At 49.7% G+C, this 17,857-nt stretch overlaps 1 protein-coding gene across 10 annotated transcripts in view; it reads left to right on the forward strand.

Moving 5' to 3' along the window:
* CAMTA1 (calmodulin binding transcription activator 1) overlaps positions 1-17,857 on the forward strand; it is a 299,381-nt gene that overhangs the window by 84,192 nt on the left and 197,332 nt on the right. The window lies entirely within an intron of this gene.

Raw genomic sequence — 17,857 nt, forward strand, 5'->3', positions numbered from 1 at the left:
TCCTGAGCAGCCACCACCGAGACGTCGCTTCTTCCCAGGAACCCAGCAAGACCTTTGCTCCGGCATTTGGATTGGTTTGTTCCGGTCATCATCTGCTCGGTGTTCAGAAACACGGAAGAGCTGTGTTCAGAACAAAAGTTGCCATCCTAAAGGTTCCAATTTTGAGTATTCTAGGAACTTTTCAGGGGTCTGATTGGGAACAATCCTCAGGAGGACAGCACCCAGCACAGCATCCTCAAACATCAAGGGCACCCATAGAGGAGAGGAGCCTACCATTCCTGGCCTCACGGCTTTTGTTAGGGTGTTTTTGAGAAAACGGTGTATTTCTTATTTCTTACTTGTCCTGAGCTCTCCGGCGTTCATGGTGGTGCCGCACAAACAGCCAGGCGCAGCCTTTTCCGTTTGTTTTGCGTTGCTTCCCCCTCATTGCCCCGACCTTGCTCGTATTCCTGGGGAGGGACGGGCGTAGAAACAAGAAATACAGATACCGGGCGCCGGCCGTGCGTGCTGCGGGGCTGCGTCTCCCTGCTCAAGGGCGTTTATGTCCCAGACCGCGTCAGAAGGTCTAACCAGCTCTAAATTGCTCGGCAAACAATTTTTGGATAAATCATGCCCTTTGATAACAGTGCCAGTGAAGAGCGGTTCCTTGTTTTGTGCTCTGCTTTAAATTTAGGATATTGAAGATTTGGAGGATTTTATAATCTCCGCTCCACTTGCTTGTCCTGCCTCCTTCTCTCCCCCCGGTTTTACTCCCAGGCTTTTCTAAATGCTGCTCTGTTCGTTTTCTCCTTCTCTTAAATCCTCCCTCTCATCTCCTTGACACCCGAAATTTAAAAAAAAAAGTCACTTCTAAAGTCTGCAGTGCTGCTGCACAGATCCCAGGTCTGAAGGGACTGCTATGTCTGATACGACTGACTTTGTTCTGTCCACCCGCCTCGACCAAAATCCCCGGTATTGGATGAGATTTCATAGCCAGAGGCTTGGGAAGATTGCTCACCTCTGCGGGCTGGCGTGAGCGCAGTCGGGCTGCGATTGCGGACGGGAGCGATGGGGAGATGCAAGCGTGAGCCCCGGGGGATGCTGCGGGGTCCTGCCGAGGGCTGGGGGTTGTGCCGGTGCTGGGGGACGTGCTCCTCGCCAGCTAAGCCAGAAACTCTTCTAAGCACTGGAAGAATTGCTGGAATTGGAAGAAAATCCCAGTGCACATATTCTTGCTGTATTCTGTATTGCGTAACTTAAAAGAAACGGCGTTGCGACCTCTGCCTGCTCCTCTGAGCCTGCAGTTCGGGGAAGCCTCCTCTAAAAGCCAGGAATGAAACACACTATTTGACCTGCCTGTCGTTTCCTTGAGCTTTGCGTGTGATCAGGCACGCAGGAAAAATGTATGTATTCTTTAAAACGCAGAGAGCCCAATTTCTCCAGCAGCACTTTGCAGCGCTGTGGGAATCGGGTACGAGAGCTGTCGGCCGTTTGTCCCGGCGCCCGGGAGACGCAGGCGATGGACGCGGAGATGTGCCCACAGCAGCATTTTGTTGGTCACGCTTTCCTTCCCTCACACTCATTGAATTCTTTTTTAATTACTTTTTACATTTATTTTGATGCCGTTGGGCAGAGATCCTCCACATGTTTACGGTGCCAAGTGGTCCCGTGGCCGCAGCCGGCCGGGTCCCAGCGAGCCGGGGCACAACTGGCTTTGCTGGGCTCCGGGCTCCGCAGTGCCCTGCCCCTCCCTGATTTTATTTTATATTTTTAATATTTTTTCTTGAATCCTCATGTTTGCCTCTTGCAAGATTTTTGCAAAGAGAAGCACTCTGAAAGAGATCAAGGCCTGACCACCTCATTTTTGTTTCATTTTTTTGATGGTGGTTGTTCCCGTGAGAGCTCCATCGGGTTAGAGAAGTGGTTATTGCTTGTGTTGTGCTGCGCTCGGTGCTGCTGCCCTGGTACGGTTCTGCTGAATGGCCTCGTGACATTCAAACTAACAAGCAAACGGTGCATTTTAGGGGTTTTTAATCTACTTTTAATGATTAATTCTGCTTCCTGCTGTTTAGGAGCCACTAATGGCAATGCAATCTTTTGACAACTTCAAAAGAAGTCTCATCTGAAGTAAAAATAAAAATAAAAACATAACCCCTGTGCACTTGTTCTCAGGACTTTCTGAACTATTACAAGTTTACTTGAAGCAGTTCAGTCTCTCCACCTGCTCAGATAAAAGTAAAACTATGATGTACAAAGTATTGTTACTTTTCCATTATTATTATTATTATTATTATTATTATCAATTATTGAGTTAGTTCTTTCCGAAGCCGTGCTTCGTCAGAGTTCCATCTGTCTCCTGTCACATCGCCGTTGCCTCATTCCGCGTGAATTATCGTTCCTCGTGCTGTGGGGTGTTTCTGCTCCGGACCAATCTCTCCTGGCATGGCAGTTTGCCCTCCCACACTACGGGAATTCTTTCTCAGCCCCGGTGAAAGTCCTGCTTCGTTAGCAGGTGACTGGCTAATTTGCAGAGTCGCTATCACAAGTTTTAAGGCTCTCTGGCTGAGAGTCCTGGTAATAAATGTATTAGATCTTAATTCCATTCCATCAGAAGGTGGTGGTGGTGGTGGAAATTAGAGTGGGCAATTAGCGGGATAGGTAAGAGACCACGGAATGGCGGGCGCAAAGCCCGCACCGTGTTGGGTACCGTGCCGCATCTGGACATCTCTCCCTGCGAGCGTCGGGCATCGGCGTCGGGGCGCCCGGGCTGCTGGTGAAAAAACCGTGAGGATTTTGCTGCGGCTGGCCTGGTGCGTGCATATCCACCTGAATTAAAAAGGATCGGGTGGCAACGTCCCAAGGGTGTGAACGGGGGAATCACGGGGACAATTGTGCCCTTAAACTTGGAGATTCTTCAAGCATTTCATAGTGCTCATCTCGGCAATTAAAAACCAGCCAAGCCAGCTGATAGCAGGCACGGTCTCGCAGTTGTAACGTGAACGTGCTGCAGTAGCGAGCATCTGATAGAAAGGGGGTTCTGCCCTTTCAAAGGACGTTAGTGCACTCTTGGTAATGTATGCAAAAGATAAAATAAGTAGGTGGGGGTTTTTTCCTTCAGATTATATAACTCATATGGAAGCTAACATTTAACCTCAGTTTCTCACTGATATTAATCATGGTTTGGTCAAGGTTTAGAAAGTGAAAATCTTGCACAGCGCTAGCACAATTACAGCTTATAACTCAGTTACAAAAATTAGATTGAGTCTCGAAGCTTGGCACATTAAGAAAGCAGATTTAAATACGCTTAGGATTTGACGGCTGTGTCAGATAACAGCTTGCGGGCGGCAGGGGAGAGGAAAACCGTGGTGTCCGTGGTTGGATTAAAGCCACCCCGGGAGCCCTGGGAGAGGCTGGGTTTCCTTGCACGGGTGGCCGGCGCTGCGTCGGCGATCCCGCGGGAATGGCGAGGCGTCCGGCAGGGAAAGCTCCGCGTCCCGGTGGGGTCCCGCTGGGCGGAGAGGGGCTTCGAGCGGCGGGTTTGGAGGGGAGCTGGGTGTGGGGCGTGTTTTAAGCCTCTGTTCTCGTCTCGCACTTGCCCTTTGATTGCATTCCTGACGTACAGTTACAGGAACGTCACCCTTCGATTCGCCAAAATAAATCCCATTTCCCGTGTAAGCCCGGCGGTTGTTGGTGACCTTAGGGAGGTGTGAAACGCGTGAATCGCTCTGTAAGTCGCTAGGGATGACAGATCCCCGTAAACCCGTATTTTCCTTTCAGAGTGTACCTGGATTGTCCATCTCCGTCTTCTGGCAGGCAGTTACAGAGGCTATGAAAATAACGGGCACGTGGACTCATCGCTGCTAAGCTAAAATGATAGTAAAACACCTCGGCTGCAAAGACAGCAAAGAACCCCGATCAAGCGGTAGAGTGCATGCTTTTTAAGTGAAAATGTTCTGCATTATATAAATTCAGTTTAAGAAAGTATTCATGAGAGGATTGGTTGGGTTTTTCCCACGTAAATAGCCAGAATGAAATTGTAATTTTTTTTAAATTATTTCCAGAAATCTTGTGTATGTAAACATATACAAGGCTCTATTTTATTTTATTTTTTTAGTGCTTTTTTTAAGCAAACAGAAAAGGTCATGCTTTTCTTATCAGCATTTCTGGTGCCAGTGCATAGGACCAGTCACCGCTTGACTCTTCTCTGTCGACCTGAGCTTGGAAAATAACAGAGGAAAGAGCAAAACGGGAGGGTTTTCATCAAAGGAAACTGGGCAAACATTTACCCTTCGATGCCGGGTGGAGACGGTGAGCACGGCTTTACTGGGGGTGCGACACGAGGTTTAAAAGAGCGATTCGTGCTAACGTAGATGGTCTCCAATTAGGGCATGATAGAAAAAGTATTTTCTGTTATCAAAAGTTAGTTCAGGCTAAATTAATCTGAAAACGTGCTATTTCATCTCGACTAAAAATACTGTAATGTAATTAAATTCAAAAGTAGGATGAGCTGAGAGGGTATAAGAAAAGATAAGCATCGGAATAAGACAATAATTGAGTTTGCATTGTAAACACATTCCTATCGGAATTCAGGATTTTTTAAGCTGTTTCATTATAAATTTTAAGTCGAGGGTTCTTAACGGCTTTGGCGTATTTTGGAGAAGTGGCTGACTACCTTTGTTTGTTTGTGTTCTTTGTTTGCAGGATTTTCTATATTTGGGTTTAATTCTCTCTTATCGTCTACTAGTTCATTAATAAGTTTGAACGCTTAAAATTGGAAAATGTGTGTTTCCACGTGAAACCGGTGTAAGCTTTTCATCTAATTTTTTAATAATTGGATCTTTACTATAGAAAATGGATAAATTAGGTTAGTATCTTTAAAATACTCGACGTATTAATTCTGAAGTGTGTCACGTTAAATGTCGGAGTGGACAATTAGTCTTTTTTCTGTGCCAAAGTCGTTTGCTCAGTTCCTGAAGGCAGCAGCGTAGGAAAGGGGTCGGGATGGTGTCGCATCGTGGCATCCTTCCGGGGCGTGACGAGGATGCGCGCTCTACTGAGTCATCATTTGCACGCAACTGTGGAACGCTGATTTGAACGCTTTCAGCCCAAAAGACGGCTGTCGGGGTGTGTGAGGAGCGCTACGGTTAGCAGGTTGAGATTCATTTTCCTGGTGCTGGCATCCGCATCTTTGCGCAGCCAGTGCCGGCCGAGGGATGGAGAAAATCGACGCTGTCTTGCTCTTGGCTTGATCCAGAAACCCACCCGCGGGGGAAGGGGGATGGTTCGGAAGCCGCCTCGCGTCTCCTCGTAGCGATAACGGCTGATTTGGTGCCTCTTCTGTGATACCGCGTGATCTGTGCGGTGCCGGCACGTTACGTTATGGCACGCTCTCGCTTTTTGCAGGAAAAAATGCAAAAATGTTTCCTTTCTGCTTGCTAAAAGTACTTTACCCTTAATTCTGAAAAATTACTTTGTGGATTTTCATATTTCACAAACCATAACTAGATTACTACCTTTAACTGGAATACTTTGTGTTAATGAAGACTGATTGGGATTACATAATAGATTTCCTCTAAAGAAGGCATTATGTGGTTATTTTTTACTGTCTGGCATTCTAGTTAATTGCCTTGTCATCATTAATTGATGGGACTAAACTGATATAAATAAATAGATTATATTCCCGAGGTTAATTCGAAAGAGAGGAGGGGCTTAAAACAGGTTGCTGCGGGGCGTTTCAGCACGTGCCTCGAACGCAGCGTGCAATTAGTGACCGCTGATGAGAGCTCGTGCGGCGAAGGTCACGCGCGCTCAGTCGGTGTCGCCGCTCGTTGGAAGATGGATGGAGCTGAGCTCGGCCCTCCTGGGGAGGAGAGGGAGCGCTCGCTTCTCCCGGCCAAGGCCAGGGCAGCTCGCGCTGCCCCATCGTCTAAATCTGTTGGCTCGGCTCAGTCCTAAGCTTCAGCCCAGCAAACGGCCGATGCTCCTGGCTGAGGACAGCCCCAGGTTAATCCAGATTTATGTAGATAGTTACTATTAATCAGCAATCGACTGAATCCGTGGGTAAATTGACATTTTTTTTAATTAGATTGCAATATCGCTTAAAATACTTTTGCCTGGAAAGAGAGAGCCGGTGGTGGTTGAGCACGGTGTCTCCTCTACCGGCCCTTCCCGTAGCGCTCTGCGCATCTTCCGACGTGCCTTGCTCTGCCGAGGGGACGGATTTCTGCATCTGCATCCTGACACCGCTCCCAGCCTGGAGCTTTGGTGCTGTGCAAACCCCTGCTCTGGAAGAGCATTCCCCGGCGCTGTGCAGGAAGCTTCCTCCCGCTCCCTCGCGCATCCCTCGCGAGCATGTCAAGAAGAAGAAAATAACCCCCCGCTTCCCCCAGGCGCCGGGAAGGAGCTGCCTCGTCGGCTTGGTGGAACAGAGGAGCTGCGTCGTCACCGCCGGGGAGAGGACACCTCGGTGGCTTCTTCCTCCTCCCTCTCCAGCACCAAACGTCTTCGTGCCTTTTTTTGGCAGCTGCCGCCGCGGCGCCGTTTTGTGGGCTGCACGTGCAGGACGCGGCGTTCCTCCGTGGTGTTGCCATTGCTGGGGGATGTTCGATACCCGGCGGTGCCCAGGGTTTGCGCTGCTTCTTCAGGTTCATTTTTGGGGGTTGCGTTGGCTCTGAAGGCTGGCAGGTGACAATTCGTAAGGCTTCAAACCATGGGGCAGAGCCAGCGAATGGTTCCTTACGTGCTCACGTGCTTCACACGCTCCGTGTCTTTCCTGGAGTCCCCGCTGCCCTCCCCTGTACCTTGTCTATAGTCAGTCCTCGCCCTGTGCCGGAGCAAAGTTTGGGAGTTGACCCCCTCCCATCAGAGCATCGCTGGCTCTTCCTGCCGGAGCCTCGCCAGCCCCCGGCTCCCCCCGGCTCCTCGGTTAGTCCTGGTGCTGCCGCACAGCTGAGGTCTCACCCGGTGCCCAGAGGACACCGAGGTCTGCCATCGCTGTTCTGCCAGCCGTTTTCCTGGCTGCAGTGTTGGGAGTTCATCGACTGTCGTACTGCAATTCCGTTTTGAAGCCGTTCTCAATTAAAATTTATAATTAACGAGTTATCATTCAATTTTCAAATATTTACAGATTTTTATACTGTCTCAAGTCCTGAGCCAAGCTCCGCGCTGCTGGTGGAGGGAGAGCCAGAAACCTTTTTCCTCCCTCTCGGCACAGAGCTGCGCTCTCCTCCTGTCCCTCCCAGTTTCCGACCCCGGCACACCCCCCGCAGCTCCGGACAGCCGTGGTGCCGGGGGAGGCGGCGCCTGCCGGAGCCCGAGGAAACGGGCATCGATGGCGTCCTGGCAACTCCGCCAAGAATACGGTATTTCGGACAAAGCTGAGGTACGGCCCCGCTTGGTTGCGGACACCCTTGTTAGCCTTGAGCCGATGGTTGTAACGAGCAGGGAAGGTGAACTGGAAGTAAGTTCACTAAATAAATAGAATTTTCCTTCCATTTTCTCCCCCCCCCTTTGTGGGTGCCACCGCTGCACGGGGAAGCGACCTCGCTTTAGAGCTGAGAACTGCAGAAGGCCATCTCAAAAGAAGTTTTTTTAGAAGTTAATTGGAGCGCCGGGTCCTTGCCATAACGACCCGTTTCCATGGAGAGGGCAATCGATAACGCAAACACAGCGGGTGGGGAGCCCTTTGGGTCCGTGTGAGCACAGAGATCGAAGGGGGGCTCTAACAGATATCGGGATGATTAATCTGAAAATGGTTTAAAGCATTCACAAGGTGTAAGAACTAGTTCCCAATAAATCAAATGGCATCCCCATGGGAGTAAGGAAGAGGAATAAATGAGGGCTAAAGAAATTGATAAAGATCCTCGAGCAATAGAGAGACGAACGCCAGTTCTTTTAAAATTATATTTAAATGAACAAAGTTGATTTAACTGTCTTTTTTCATGCCTTGTATAAGATTTAGGTCTATAGTATGTCATTATATCAAGAAATAATTTGCCAAAAGACTTTTTAGCATTTCGTGCGCGTTCCACTTAATGACAATTTTAATATTCTTACTTGGGTCCTATATCGTTATGAGGAGGTTTCAATTGCTCGGCGTTCTGAGGAGTTCATAACGATTGTTTTGGATTTCTTTTTCAAATCTGGTATAGAGTTCAGAACCATCAACACATGAATTATCACGTTATTCAGTAAAATTTTTGGGAATGCTGTTGTTGGCTGCTTACAGCTTAGGGACAGGGCAGTTTCCAGAAGGATGTTCCTGCTTGGTGAGCCTCCGGGCGAGGTGCTAAACCAAGGTCTGACTTAGGCACTGCTGGAAGGAGAAGAGCTCGCCCGTTACCCCAAGAACAGAGGGACGGGGGGGGAGCGGCCCCTAACAGCACCCGAATTTATCCGGCCAGCGCTCGGGGCCAAGGGCTCTGCTTGCACTGCAGACCCGCCGAAGCTCGGGGAAGTTCTTCCCTGACGTCAGGGGTTTGAATGAGGTCGCCCTGCTGAAGAGCTCGTGTGGTATGCAAAAGTGATTTAAAATAACGCATAACCTATAAACGCCCTGGAAATTCCTCCGACCTTGGTAATGGAGCATCTCTCCAGCAGATGTGATTTTCTTTTTGTACGTGAGTTTATGGTCTCGAGATGCAGATACTGGAGTCAAGAAGCAGATCAGATAAACGGAGGCGTAGGAACAAGTCAGGGTGATCCGTGATGCTTTGTGGCTTTGCCAATGCGAGGTCTGGCAGTGGAGCTGCCTGACTTTTCCATTGCCCTCCTTTGGGAGGTTTTTAATAGTCAATATTTTGGGTCGCTCAAAATCACAATGGTGCACAGAAATGATTTCCTGCAAAAAACCCCCCCACTCTGACTCAGAGTTTGGCTGTTGGTACTTTGACAGGACTGCAGTTCCTGACTGCGATGCGCCGTAAGGTGTAAGTCGGGGAAGGATGACATCCAGACGATGCTGTGGAGGGAGACGCAGCAGAAACCGCAGCAGGGGTGGGAGGAAGACGGTCATCTCTTGTGTCAAAAGCACTGACGATGCAGACTTTTTTTTTCCCCCTCTGATTTTTTTGGTTGGCCCTAAAAATAAAGGAGTTGTTAATGGCTGAATTAATCAGGCTGAGTAACCGCGATACACAAAGATGCTGGATGATCTTTTGTGGAGTTCACTCTTTGGCAACAAAACGCGATACTATTGAGCGTAAATGGCAGCAGAGTAAATGTTTACTGAGAAGTCAAATCCTATTATTAGTTGTATTACTATTATTAGTGCTGTTATCACTGTTCCCTATTTTCTGGTTGTGTCAAGAACAAGTACGGAGAGCAAAAACGTACAGGCTTTTCCAGGGCATTCATAAAAATCTTAGCACAGGAAAAGCGGTCCCGGTCGGCGTTGTTGTTAAACGGGGATACGTGCCCCGTAGCTGCCCCGTCGCTCTCCATCTCCGCAGCCTGCTGAGGACTTCGGGGGGGCACGGGCAGGGGGCTGCTGCCCCGCAGCCGAAGCTGCTGTACTTGGCTGTGCCGCTGGTCGCATTCTGCCGCAGAGACATCGCTGTTGGGAGGACGGTTTAGGGCAGACTTCGGTCCCGCTGAAGTCAGCAGAGCCCCGGACGTTACTTGGTTTAACCTCTAGCGACGTACCGTGCAAACAGAAGTATCTGGAAGATGCATTTTCGCGGCACTGGTGTCCCGATCGCTCCTTAAATATCCCCGAGGAACTGGTTTCAGGGTAAGATTTGTCAACGGGTGTCCTGGCACACACCAAAAAACCACCCAGTGCTTTTATAGTGCTTTGTAGCTTCTATTTCAGTCTTCAGAATTTATCCTGATTTTATACAAATGCTTTATCTGGCAGCCTGCGAACAGTCCTGTGATACGGTACAAAAGCCAACTTTGTCCTGGCGCACACTTGTTCAGTCCTGTTTGTTGGAGCCGTAGGTAATTACTCCCATACTTAATGAATAGTATTTCTTTTATTGACGAGCACGGAGGCTACGTGCTGGAAAGAGAAGGTAAGGATTAAGTTTTATGGCCTACTGCTGCTATGAAGAGGAGCATCTAGACACCAATTAATGTCCCCTTGATGGGATTAGCCATCGCGTTAACTGCAACTCTGCATAAAATCCCTAAGTCTGTTATTTTAGACTTCAACGTCTTAAATATTGTAGATACAAAATAATTTGACTTTCATCTTAAATGCAAATGGCCTTTCATTCTAGAGACAAAAAAAATCCAGTGTATTTACGTTTTCTTGTGATTTATCTCTCATGGATAAGAACTCAACTTCTGAAGTCTTTATTTCATCTCTGCAGAGGTCACAGATCAGGTATTAGATTTCACGACCGCGATCTGGAGTTCCTTCGGTTGCCGCACTAATAATCTCAACTTCAGGCGAGGACAACGGGGACGTTAAGGGCAGCGGCCTCTGCCCGCAGGGTGACGCGTTCTCGGGTCCGCAGCAGGCACGGCAAAATCTGAGCATCCGCATGAAGCTCTGGTGAGGGGCTTTTCTGTGGTTTGGGTCCCACGGAGGAAGGCTGAACGTATGCCGGGATTTCTGTTCTTCCGGGGCGAGTGCGCGCCATTGCCTGAGGGAAAAAGCCAGGCTTTTTGGGGAGGGGAAAAAGGGTTTATAAAACCGGTTCCTGTTGATCTGCCAGTGATACAGCTGTGACGGACCAAGTTCCTGGAAGTCTGAAAACATTTGTCCGTGTAAATGTTCTTTTACATCTCTCTGTACGGAAGAGAGCTGTAGGTACCCGTTAGAGCGTCCTGTTACCGGGGACGCGCTGCCCTCTCACGGGGGCGTTACGGCTGTGCCTCGCTGTTGGGCGACCCCTTCCCCGTGCTGACGAGGGAATCCTCGTCACCTCCTAAACCGACACCGAGCGCCTGGGCGTCTGCTTGGCCCCGGACGGGCTCGTGCTGGAACGCGGGGGTGAGGCGTCCCGGTCCGTGGCCTCTCCTGGTTTTCCATCTGCACTTTGATCTTCTGATAAGCCGTGGGTACAGCGGGGGGCAAACGTCAGGGTAAATGAAGACTTTGAGAGCAGCATTTCTCGGGGGAGAAATAACTTCTGTCATCAGATTTTTATTTTTTTTTTTTCTGTAAAAACAAGAAGTAAGAGATGAGGTATTTCTGAAATCTTGATGTCAGCCAGGAGCAATCCCGACGGAGAGTCCCTGTGCACCCCTCCTTGCCCTGCGAGTGAGAGCTGCCATGCGAGGGCTTTCCAGCTGCACACAGTGCAGAAATAAAAGGAGAAATTGGTAGATGGTTGCTTGAAATCCATCCCCTGGCATGTCTGATACCCTGCAGAGCTCTGCTCCGTCCGCGGCTAAAACCGTGCCTGCCCGGGGCTGCTGCGCGGCGAGGCGTTAGCTTGGGTGGGAGCTGCCAGGGAGCGCTTGCTCCGGCCGCTTCTCCCCTTCCCAAATCCAGGCAGCGCTTCGGTGTGGGTTTTCGCTCCTGACACCGCGTGCTCCGTCCCCCTCGGGGCAGACGGGCAGGGGGGATGCCGGCGTGGGTGGGTCTCTGCTGCCGGATGAGATCCAGAAGGGCCCGATGCTGTCGGGTATGGCCGGGAACCGACTGAACGCAATTTCCAGCGAAGCAAAGCGAGTTGGTGACATAAACTGCATAGACAACGCTTTCAAGCAAGTTGTCCGAGTATCAGATGAGGGAATTACGGGCCTGCGTCAGTTTTTTCAGGTGTTACTGTGTGCGCTCTGTGTTACTTTAAAGTGCCCCACGTTGGCCACACACAGTTTTTCTTGGTGTGTTCGAAGAGGTACATGATTTCCCTTGAGTATTGTATTCTCAGTCCTCTCTCCAGTTTAATTAACTATCGACAAGAATATTTTGAGGCATGATTTTTTCCCAAGATTTGCAGAGTATTTCTTAAACCCTTTCTGAAGCCACCTTCCCCTTCCACCTTGCCCTGTGCTTGTATTGCCGCCGTCTTCTCGGCAGAGCTGTGACCACCGGCATCGTGGTCGGTGGAGCCACCAGCGGGCTCTGGGCCGTCTCTCTGCTTCATGAGCATCGCTGCTTCTCCGCTGAGGCGTCTGATAAGAGAGGGCTGCCTCGACTCCTCTGTAGAACGGGATTCTTCGTTATAATCATCTTGAGATGATTTTGCTTCCTTGTCAGTGATACGAGACACCTCGCAAGACGTAGACCTGTGTTTTGCGAGTTCGGAGGCTAAAAAGTAGAAATACCTTGTAGGTGTAATAGCAGTGGCTCCTGACGTAGTATGGTGTGGTGCATGACGTGTCGTGACGTAGTAGTGTCGTGTCGCGTTGCGTGATGTCTCGTGACTTGTACGTTGTTTTACCCCAGATCTGGGAGGCTTCTCCAGAGATGCTCAGCAGGAGAACGATCGCAGTCCTCTTTTAGGAGCTAACACAAAACCGTTGAAGAAAGCAAGCGTGGTTAACCAGGACTCCTGCTTTAGCGCCTGCTTGGCTTAGCTGGGACGCTGGGGTGAGCGATGTCAGCGTGTTGGACCACGACGCCATCAGTCGGTCCTGCTGTACTCTGGGACGCAAACACTGTGCGCTCTGCAAGCGCTGGCTTTGGTTTCCAGCGAGGCAGCCCCTCAGAGAATGGCGTCCTCGTGCTTGTTGCTGGCTTGTTTCACACCCCTGGGAGGAGTTAGGGTTCTCGGGAGGAAGGCAAATTCAAGGACTTTGTCCTCTGTGTTCCTTGGGAAACAATGATTCAGTGCAATGATTTATTGCAAGGCTCTGTCTCTCTTTCTAGGGCTTCCTCCAAGACTCCGGCTTTTCCCAGCCAGTTTCTGCATCAGTAGGTTGCTCCTTTGGGAGAGCGGAAGTTAATTTCTCATTATCGCCGTGCATAGATTCAGAAGATGGAAGATAGTCCCCTTTTGCTGTCCCTTGACTCCCTGATAACTTCATAGCCAGAGAAAATAGAGCTAACAGTTGCACAGGATAAAAAATAGCATAATCCAGACTGTTAGCAGCAGCCATTTCTCAGTGCAGAGTGTGGCAGGGGAGGGAGGGAGGGAGGAAGGAAGGGGGGCTTCATCACCCATGTGTCGGGGTGGCTGCTGCCTACGGACAGGTATGGTACAGAAAGTGTCAGGTGTGTGTTACCCTTCCGCTTTATCGCTTTAGCTGTTGCTGCCCTCCAGCTCCAGGGACGGCGTATGCAGCAGCACGGAGTGAGAGGCGTCAGTGTTGGGGTCAGCCGGGAGAGGATTTCACTGGCTTTGCCCTGGCAGCCTTTTCCCCAACTTCTGCGGCCCGCAGCTGGGTGGAACGGTGCTCATCTCACTGCCACGGCGCTGGTGACAGGCACTTTCTGGGCTGGTAGGAAGCTCTGGGGCTGCTGATGCTCCGTTGGCAGCATCACACCTAGTTTTGTTTTTTTTTTTTTTTTTAAAGAATTGAGCTGCTTTAAATATCTGCCTCGGCAGGGAACTGAAATAAATACAAGATGATAAAATAAAAAATCAATTTTAGAGCCGTGGATCTTCTCGAGGAAGGGCTCTGGCTGATCTTATTCTGTTGTCCTGGGAAAAGAGTCACTTCTGGCTTTGCAATATTTACAATTCCCTGCTGGCAACCCGAGCTCCTGAGGCCATAAAATGTAGTTGTCATTAAATGGTACATCTGACATTTACCAAATCTTGATGTGACAATTTAGAGGGAACTAGTTGCATTGAACAGCCCTATTAATATTGCAGGAACATGATTAGGGGAACATCTCAGTCTTTATTTTAATTTATGAGCACGAAGCATCAGTTGACGAAAATATCCTAATCTTAACTTGTCTGTCTACACCCTCCTTGTATCTAGTTTGTGTTGATGATAAGTAGGTTTAGATTCTTATTATCCAAGCAAGGGCTTTTATATAAAAGAAACAAACCCCCCTCAGAAGAGGACTCGGAGCTAGAGGTAGGTATGCACATCTGAATCGGGTGCCAAATCCAAAATTATATTTCTGGAAAATCTTCCCTGGAAATCCCCTCTGTTTCCCACTGGGACAAGCTCTGCGTTACCGCCTGTCCCCGTCTTACTGAGAGAAACTCCGGTTTGTCCAGTGGCCGGGTCCTGGGCTGGAGGTGAGCATCCTCAGGAGCCCCGGGTGGCCCCAGGTGACCCAGCAGGTCCCGAGACCCATCAGCTGCAGGGTACGATTGTTCATTTTAAAAGTAAGTCCGAAATTGGAATTTAGCATCTCCTTCCCGGCTGTAGCAGGAACAATTTGGGCAAAAGTAGCTCTTATGCTGTTGTGGCAATTTATGTGAGAGCCGTGGTGGTAAATAACAGGGGGAGAGGGAGGGAAGCATCTCAGGTCTCATCAATACCTAAGACAAAAGGCTTTCTGCTGTGCAATTACTCTTCCTGTCCTTTCCCCTCCTTCTCCCAGGCCGCAAGCAAGAAACCTAAATAGAGATCAGGCGGCTTTTAAATGCCACAGGCTCATAAAAGGGAGGAAATTCAGAGTTGTAACTTTGCTGTGGGCTGTTTGGGTCTGCAGGCAAGTAGACCATCCTGCAAGCTCCACACAGTGGGACCAGAAATAATTGCACCATCTCTGCAAAGAGCCCGGCTGCCCTTGCTTCGGGGCTCAGGCGTTCACTCCTGCGCAGCTTTTGGGGAGACGGACGAGCGACGTGCCCAGCTGCTGGTGCTGAGGGCAGGTCCCCGCCATCACGCCTGGGCTCATGGGGATTTCGGGGTTTTTTTTGTGAATTGGAGGATGGGGTGTGCGTCTCTGCTCATGGAGCAGCAGCGGTGGTGGTGGTCACGAAGGTTTGCTCGTTGGTGTTCCCAGCCTGAATTAAATGCAGTGATTTACTGTACACGAGCAAGGCAGGCAAAGCGCTCGTCTCCTCCGCTGCTGGGGGAACCCGTGTTTTAGGATTGCTCTGCTCTGCTCATCCCAGTCCCTTTCCTTTTGTTTGCTGCCCTTTTTTGTAAGAGCAACAAACCCTTTCTTGTCTCATCGCAAACAAATTTATTCTGGGTGGAGGGGGCAATGCTGTTGACCTTTCCTGGGGAATCACCTGGAGTGAGTGCACGGAGTAGCCCGGTCTTTGGTGTAGAGCAAATACAGGTGAGGTGACCTGCTGTGAGATCGTGCTGCTGTTTCATGGCCACGGGTCTGCTTTTTGTCGTCCGCGGTGCAAAACTTGCAAAACTGGGCTGTGGCCATCCCCACCGGGAAGGGATGTGGGGGGGCACGTGGTGGCCAGGCTCTGCGAGGGTCTGCTGCCCCCTCCGGCAGCCCCAACACCTCCTGCTGCAAACGCCAACAGGCTTCTCGGTGGGTTTAGAGCACTCTGGCTTGTTTGCTTTCAGCTGTACCGTAATATTAAAATACTATTTTATTATTTTCCATTTAGTCCTGCATTAATGAAAAGAGTGCTGTGCAGCTGCAAAGTAGTAGCTAATCAAATCAAGTAAATTGCCATTAATGTTCCAGTACTTGTCATTATTGCTGCGGTTCCAGGTGGAGTTTAATACAGAGGAAGAGGATTGCTTTCCGTGTCCGATGACGCGCAGGCAAGCCGACTTTGCCTTCTTGCAGGCTTCCAAAACGTGCGCCGGCAGGAGCTGGTAGGGAATTGCAAACCCAGGGTAGCTCGTGCTCGGGCGTGCGGTTTCGTCCCCCTCTTCTGCAAAGGGACAAACGAAATCCCCAAATTCAGGCTGAGCAGCAAAATCCCCAGAGGAGGTCTGGGTTGTGTCCTGGGAACCCTGTCGGACCCCATCTGCCGAGGCTTCCCGCAACCATCAATTTGCTGCTCTTGGCTGTGTTTCTGTGCCGGAGAGATAAGCACGGGAGATCTTCCCTCTCTGTTCTTTCTTATAGCAAGAGAAATTATAGCAAGAGAAAGCAATGTATATGGGGTTAAAATTGCCTCTCATTTCATGAAGATATCTTTAAAGACCAGTCGCTTTCTATGAGCCGGAAAGCAACTCGATATACTCTTATCAAAATCGACAACTGCTTCAGAGATCCTGAGGAGATTTTATTCCATTGTGCTTTATTTTATGTCGTATAAATCTTGTTAACTGTTTTCCAGTGACCTTTTACCGTGTTCTTTTTTCGTCGCAGAAATACACCACCAAAAAACCGATTGCAGAATGGCAGCGAGGTTGCAGAGCTCAGCTCTGCGGTCCCTTCACCCGCGCGCTCCCTCCTGGCACTGAACGCTGGAAAAGCAGTATTTTATTTGCATCAGAAATCTTTCGGGTCCTTCGAGCGTATGTTTTCCAAAAAGCCACACGGGCGAGCGCTGAGACACTCGGCAGGAGATAAGTTCCCGCGCCGTCTTTTCATTACTCACCCTAAACATGCCGGTAACTCGCTGTCAGCCATAGGGCACGTCTCCGCGACAGCGACGGGGGGAAATCTTTGATGCTCTGAGAAGGGTTTGAGCTGACATGTGCAGCGACTGGAGGTTTATGGAATAAACACCGAAACAAGATATGTAATATCTCCACTGAATTAATCCCGCACTATCTACGACGCTGTCGAATAGACGCCGTGGCTGCGCTGACACCCGAGTGTTTGTTTTCAGGGCGATGCAGAGGAGGAGAGAGGAAGAGCAGCCTCACCGAGCCCTTGGGTCTGGGCTGCTCCGACACAGGTGGTGGCAGCAGGAGGAGGAGGCGGCAGTGGCAGCGTACTTTGGGGGAACAAGCTCGGGTTTCTGGTCACAGGCAATAAATATTTGTGTGTATGTGGGGAAAAAACCCCCACTATAATTTCTGTTTTAGTAAAAATAGTGCTAGTAATCACTTAGATCAAAGATCATTTTGGTCTTGCAAATGTATGTGGAAGTAGAAAGTCTGTTTTCAAAAGAGACTTTGTGCGGTTTCCCGTCCACATTCATTAAATTTGTCATGCGCGTTCGAGAGGGCAAATGCTGAGCGTGAATCCAGCAGGGCATCCTTTTGCACGTACCCGAAGATGCGTACTTATGCGCAGAGACAAGGGAAAAGGATGGTTTTTGGTAGCAGATCCCGCGATGATTGCTGATGGTGTTTGTCTTGACGGAGGAAGGGTGTTGCATTGGTTGATCTAGGTAATTTCAGCTGGCCGATGGCGCTAAAAAACCATCAAGAGCTTGTTTTCCTCAGTGGTAAGGTGCCTTGATGCACTTAATGGAGCATTGGGATGAGTTACTCTGTCATTAACAGCTTTTACATCAACGTTACTGCCCTGTTATTATGTGATAAACATGGGTGACGGCGACTGTCTTCAAATGGAGTATTTTGTTAGAGAAGGATGAGAAGAGGGCACCTGCAGAAGCTTGTTCTTGTGCCGCTGTCATGGCGTCGTGCTGTTTGAAACGTAGAAGCGGGAGGGAAGAAGGATGCTTTTCCACCTGGGCCAGGCACTGATTTCTGCTCTTTGGCCTGGCTCTGAAGTCACCAGCCCATATTGTGTGACCACAAACCGCTTCATTTGGCTTATTTATGTAAAGACCTTCCTTGTGTCGGCTGGCCTTGCAAATACTCGGTGGGTTTTGTAGCCGTTCCAGGTAACGCTCTGCTCTGTCCGAAACCGCCTGGCTGCTGACGTCCAGGACGTCGCGAGGTGCGAGGAGCGATGTGGAGTCTGGGCTGGATGGGGCTGGCGGGGCCTCTCCCTTGAAAGGCTGCTTTCTGTTAATTTGGTTTGTTTATACCAGTGAAGTGCTTTACTTTGTCAAAAGGCTCTAGCCAAAGCTTTCCAGTGAAAGTTGTTTATTGCTGCTGCCGCTAATGTCGTTGCGACCTAAAGCCAAATCGCTGTGACTAATGCAGCGCTGCAAACGCCTGCAGCATCGACAGCACCGCTGCCTGCGTGGGATGCATGGATGCATGCTGTCTTTGCAGTGTTGGGGTTTTT

Source organism: Grus americana, chromosome 21 (assembly GCF_028858705.1).
Source record: "Grus americana isolate bGruAme1 chromosome 21, bGruAme1.mat, whole genome shotgun sequence".
Lineage (NCBI taxonomy): Eukaryota > Metazoa > Chordata > Aves > Gruiformes > Gruidae > Grus > Grus americana.